Genomic DNA, 7,133 nt, shown 5'->3' with positions numbered 1-7,133 from the left:
TTATTGGTGTATAGACGAAGAACACAAACACGTACACGATCAAATACACAAACAAATACAAGAATGGATAATCAAATCTGCAGATTCATATATAAAATAATCACGTTACATACCGTAACAAAAACAGAAAAACGACTGACCCGAGGTGAGCTCTACCTCGGGTCGTCTCACACGACTCTCACTCTCTTGCTCTCTCTTGTCACTCAAACTGTAACACACACTCTCTGAATTACTGGATTCGCTCTCTATAACCTAACACGACACATGTATATATAGACAATCTTCACGGGCTTGGGCTTCAGTAGGCGAAGTTGTTCATAACTTCGCCTAGGGCGAAGTTGTGATAACTTCGCCTAAGGCAGAAGTTGTTACAACTTCGCCGTTGGCGAAGTTGTTATAACTTCGCCTAGGCGAAGTTGTGCTAACTTCGCCTGTGACGATCCGCTGGTCAGAATTGCATAGCGACGGTCACAGAATGCACCAACAGTCTCCCCTTTGACCGTTGCTCTCAATTCTAACAAACACGAAAGATCATCTGTTACAAAACATGCACTAACAGACTCCCTCTTAACTGATGATCTTCTGTTTTGTTCATCAACCAGCCGTGTCTGAATCTGTCCTGTAGCTTCACAAATCTACCAATCACCCAGCGTCTTCCATATCAGATCTCCCCTTCAGTGTAAGCTTCTCCGACTATAACGATTGAGGTCTTTGAAATGCATGCATCCTCGTGCCAATAGATCATCTCAACCAATCACGTGAGTCCATCTGACTTCACCAACACATGAAGTTGGGCTTCCTCCACAACTTCACCAACTCGTCGGCATACGATAAGGTTTAATCTTCAACTACTCAACATCAGGTGATCAATTTCATCACAAAACCACCTTGACAGAATCTAACACATGACCATTAATTAATCCGAAGCATCTTCAATCACCAGGGATAACAATCAAGAACATAGACACTTTAATTCCCGGTTAAATCCAACTTGTTCCAGAATCTTCACTCTTATAAATAAGCATCACGTTTCAGGATCCAATTCTCGAACGCCTTGAAAATAACATAAATAATATGCTCTGACCGCAATCCAGTAATGACGAAAACCTTCAGTTCAATTTGACTTTCTTCGGTTGGTCAACCACGAACAACAACAATTTCATTGCCCACAAACACCGAATATGTGTCAATATCCAGTTTCAAACAATATCCCATTCACAACCTCAACTCCAAATCCAGAGTTGACACGTATTTGTTCACACGTAAGACCAAGAGATAACAAGATCACTTGTTGACGGAACAACATCTTTGGTCTCACAATAATCGTGTACACCCGGCCATACAGACGAAAACTCCAAACAATAATTAATTTTTTTTTTTTTTTTTTTTTTTTTTTTTTTTTTTTTTTTTTTTTTTTAACTTCACCTGGCCATAACTTCGCCTGGCCATAACTTCGCCTGTTCATAACTTCGCCTGGCCATAACTTCGCCTGTTCATAACTTCGCCTGGCCATAACTTCGCCTGGCCATAACTTCACCTGTTCATAACTTCGCCTGTTCATAACTTCGCCTGGCTGCTAACTTCGCCTAAACCCTAAAATTTAAGCGACAACTTCGCCTGAACCCAATAACTTCGCCTGCGGCGGCTGTTCGGCCGAAAACGCACAGAAACGTGCCAGAAACACCAAAAACGCAGATCTCGAACCATAGCGTAAGAGCCTAAGGCTCTGATACCACTTGTTATTCCCGGTGCTGATCGATACGAGATCCGCACGAGGTCTAGGAGTGCGGAATCCTCCTAGACTCGTTTATTGGTGTATAGACGAAGAACACAAACACGTACACGATCAAATACACAAACAAATACAAGAATGGATAATCAAATCTGCAGATTCATATATAAAATAATCACGTTACATACCGTAACAAAAACAGAAAAACGACTGACCCGAGGTGAGCTCTACCTCGGGTCGTCTCACACGACTCTCACTCTCTTGCTCTCTCTTGTCACTCAAACTGTAACACACACTCTCTGAATTACTGGATTCGCTCTCTATAACCTAACACGACACATGTATATATAGACAATCTTCACGGGCTTGGGCTTCAGTAGGCGAAGTTGTTCATAACTTCGCCTAGGGCGAAGTTGTGATAACTTCGCCTAAGGCAGAAGTTGTTACAACTTCGCCGTTGGCGAAGTTGTTATAACTTCGCCTAGGCGAAGTTGTGCTAACTTCGCCTGTGACGATCCGCTGGTCAGAATTGCATAGCGACGGTCACAGAATGCACCAACAGTATAAACTAAAGGAATTCAATAGGGATAAAGGGGCAATAACAACGCTCCGTTGGCTCGAGGAGATGGAGTCAATAATTATTATAAGCAAATGTACCGATGAAGAGAGTATCCAGTATTCGTCCCATATGTTCAAGGGAGAAGCACTGGAATGGTGGAATAGTTTGATTGATATGAAAGGGAGAGGCAATCTGTATAATTTGGAATATAAGACTTTCAAAGAATTGATCAAGCAAAGGTTCTGTCCTGTTCACGAGACTGATCAGATCCACACCAAGCTCTGGAATCATAAAGTTATTGGCACCAATACTAAGGAATACAACACCAAATTTCTTGAATATTGTCGACTCGTACCTCATCTGGTCACTCCACAATACAACAAAGTGACCCGATATATTTATGGGTTGCCAAAGGAAATCCGTGATCATGTGAGATCACACATGCCTGCAACGACCGAGTGTGCTATTGAGCGTGCTAGATATTTTATGGATAGTATGATTAGGAATCGAGAGGAGGAAAGAAAAGTGGTGACTGAAAAGAAACGTGAAGTTGATGAGAAAAGAAAGTTTGAAAAAAGGAAGGAAAGGTCGACTGTGTTTAGCCGACCATTGTGCAAGAATTGTGGAAAATGACATGACGGGAGATGTTTAAAGCCTACTACCAAAGTTGATATTCGTAAATTTGACCCGTTTTCGACCTGCAATTTCTGTAAGAGACCAGGTCACAAAGAAGAAGATTGTAGGAAGAAATTGATTGTCTGTTTTGATTGTGGTGAGAAAGGTCATTTTAGTGCTGAATGCACAAAGAAGAAACCGGTAGCTGGAGGCACCAGTGGTAGTGGTGCCCGAAATTAAGGAAAAAGGGGGAATACCCGCGCATTTATGCTCAACACTCAAAAGGCGGGAGAATTACCAAATGTGATTACTGGTACGTTCCCTATTAAAAATGTTTATGCTAGGGTTTTATTTGATTCAGGAGCCAATCAAAGTTTTATAGATTATAAGTTTTGTAATCTGTTATATGAATCCATAGATAAGTTAAATAATCATTATGAATTAGAAACGGCTAATGGGAATTTAATCCGAATATCTGAAGTATTAAATAGTTATATTTCTTTAGCCGGACATGGTATGCCAGTACAACTATTACCTATGGAGTTGGCTGGATTTGATGTTATATTAGGAATGGATTGGCCGGACGCCAACCAATCCCGAATCCTATGTAACAAGAAAACCATAGAAATAATAACTCAAAATAGGAAAATATTCGAATAGCCGGCGATAAAGAATCTGGTAGAATCGGAACCATTTCAAAGATCAAGGTGAGTCACTGTGTGGGTAAAGGTTGTTTAGCTTTTATGGCTTATGTAACTAAAGAACCTGAACCTAAAAAGATGAAAGAGGTTCCAATCGTCTCTGAATTTAAAGATGTAATTCCCGATGAATTTCCTAGAATTCCACCTGACCGAGAAGTTGAGTTTAGAATCGATCTAATTATGGGAACAGCTCTAATTGCTAAGTCTCCTTACAGACTGGCACCAACTAACATGAAAGAGCTGAAGAAGCAATTGGATGAGCTATTGGAGAAAGGGTTTATACGACCGAGTTCTTCACCGTGGGGAGCTCCAATATTAATTGTCAAAAAGAAAGATGGATCGATGAGAATGTGTATTGGCTATCAGGAATTGAATAAGGTTCAAGGGGCAAGTTGTTTTTCTAAGATTGATCTGAGATCCGGGTATCATCAATTAAAGGTTCAAGAAGAATATATATCAAAGACGGCATTCAGAACCCGATACGGACATTATGAGTTCACTGTCGTGCCTTTTGGACTCACTAATGCTCCGGCAGGTTTTTTGGATCTAACGAACCGAATCTGTAAGCCTTATTTGGATTAGTTTGTTATTGTCTTCATTGATGACATACTTATCTATTCAAGGACAAAAGAAGATCATCAAACTCATCTCAGAACTATATTAGAAACGTTGAGGAAGGAGAAGTTGTATGCTAAATTCTCGAAGTGTGAATTATGGTTGTCCGAAGTACAATTCCTCGGACATATTGTTAATGAGAAAGGTATTCTTGTTGATCCAGTCAAGATTGAAGCTATTACAAAATGGGAAAAACCCAAGACCCTGTAACAAGTTAGAAGTTTTCTAGGGTTAGCTGGTGTAAGGCCTCGAACCCCGAGAACCCCACAGTTGGTAATCATTCAAAACACTTGTAAAAATATTTAAACTTAAAAATGATTCATTTCATTAAAATTTCCAATTAAGAGTATAATTCAGCGGAAAACATAAATAATAAAATAAGTTCCCAAAATCCCGAGAATATTGCCCAAAACCAATTTAATTATATTTTATAAAACATTTTAAAATAAAATGTTCAATAATAAAATCTTCCATCCACGTACGCCCTTCACCTTCCAGGTAGCTTCGTGCACGTCCAAGCGATAAGGCTTCCTCTTCCTAACCTGAAACTCACACTAACATGCACACAAAGTCAGCTTGAGCTGAGTGAGTTCAAGTTTTAAGTAAATAATATCAGTAATAACAAATATGGTAGACATACCAAAAGTTTTTAAAGTAAAAAGAATGCATCCATTAAGTCATCGTTACCGAAGACTAAACATTCTCATACAAAGATATATATAAACATCCTTTCAAGTACATCCCTATATATATAACAATATATATATATATATAACATCCACGTATAACATCAGGGTCGAGTAAACGTACAACCCAAACACGTAACATCAACGCATGCAAACACAAAGTAGGCATACGCAACATCCATAGTCGAAACGACTACAACTCCGCAAATATAGGCCAAACAATAATGTATGTATGTGTATATATATATATATTAACATCCCAAAGCCTACCAAATACTAGCAAGCCTATATAAAATCGTTTAAAACATTTCATCAAGTAAGAAAAACACTTAGGTGAGCATGCTAGCCCAAAGTTTAAAAGAGTAAAAAGGGCATCATGAACTCACTTGACACAAGACGCGGATTCACCATGAGCAAGAGAATCACTAAGAAATCCCAAAACTCAAACAGCTGTCGGTTTACATTCAATCAATACTAATGACATCATGATGACTCGTTTATCCTACGAGACGTTCTAACATGGTTCGAGTTACCTAAACCCTTGACCTCATCAAACTTACTCACAACAGCCCCCGAGGTCTCACATTAACCAAATCGACCCTTAGGTACTCTCGGGAATAAAGAATTCCCAAATTACCTCCGGAAGCACTAGGTGATACCGATACGCGCGTTTAAGAGTCGTTTAGGCCATTAACATTCAACTCAGCCCCGTGTGGACCCAACATGATAAAATCACAGCCAACAAGTCCACACGACGCTACACGAGTCAAATGGGTCGGTAACCCGCAAGTACAACGCACCAACTATTCAATAAACATAATTGCGCGTTGTACCGACCCGTTGGAGTAACCGACAATCAATTCAGCCCCATAACTTATAAAAATGAATTTTGAACAGCCCGTACATCAAACCAAGTGTCCCCGAGCTGAATTGGTCGTTAATCACTTTAACCCTCGCGTTAAACGCGCCAAACTACAATTCTAGTTAACTTAACATAACAATCAAACTACAACTGGTTGATCAACTTAACGAACACCTATGAACATGATATTTAAGTATGATATACGGGACATACCTAGGAAGATTGTTGTGCAAAAACTCACTTCAAACAGCCCCGCCAAAAACACAATAGAACATCCACCGGTTAAGCCTAAAACGAACTTATCGATCAATAACAAGTAAAACGTGCAGATTTTAGCATGCGAAGACGGATTTAATTATATAGGATAACCTTTGAAATAAATTATTAAATTTTTACCAGAATTTAATAAATCTCTTAGGTTTATAAAATATTTTTATTATATTTTTCTAGTGGATATACAATTCATAAAAATTTCTCCAACACAGAAAGGTATGTGGAGCTATTTCAGTGTGCAACAAAATTGTTTTATTTTTATAAAAATCATTACCCAGCCAAATTAAATTATTCCAATTGGGTTTGGTTCCTAACTTAAAATACTAACTTCCGAAAGTAGAACCAACCAATTTGGACTTGTCAAAAAAGGGTTATGACGTCGGGAAGACAGACCAGAATCCGTCATCCCGCATCAGCTTTGACACTCGATTTTATAAATTCATAAAAACCATTCAAATCTCATCCAAAAATTACGTATTATACCTTTCTGGAAACTAGACTCAAAGTAGAACATCATGGAATCATGAATCGATCAAAAGCAATGGATTATCATCACGTTACAGACCCTACAATAAACGTATATGAATCTGTCAGCAAAGTGTTAGCGTTCGATAACGGGTTTAATGGTGAAAAAGACTTGCATAGACGTTAGACTAACCTTTAATTGATGTTTTACGCTCACGACTTGGCCGGAAAAAGAAAAATCTCAGAGGGGGGGGGGTCTTGGAAGCTGCCGATCGGAAGTGTGGAGTGGGTTAAGGTTAGATTGTTTATGATATAAAAATTTTCACATTCGGCCCTTCAAGTTTTAAAGTGTTAACATCTTGGTGGAAAAGTTACATATTTTAACGTACCGGGTTGATGAGAAGGCCGACGAAATGTGCCGGATAACTCCCGAGAAACATACATACTTTACATGTTTTAATTCTTTAAACCGAATATTAACGGGTGTTACAAGTCCACCCCCCTTACAATGGGATTCGTCCCCGAATCCTGATGTGACAGGAACAGCCGCGGATAGTGTTTCATCATCTCCTCTTCGGATTCCCAAGTAGCCTCAGAACCCCTACAGTGTCTCCATTGCTCCTTC

Source organism: Bidens hawaiensis, unplaced genomic scaffold, assembly GCF_021521415.1.
Source record: "Bidens hawaiensis isolate Kalapana, Puna unplaced genomic scaffold, B.hawaiensis_p1.1 tig00006302_1, whole genome shotgun sequence".
Lineage (NCBI taxonomy): Eukaryota > Viridiplantae > Streptophyta > Magnoliopsida > Asterales > Asteraceae > Bidens > Bidens hawaiensis.
This window is presented reverse-complemented; position numbering follows the sequence as displayed.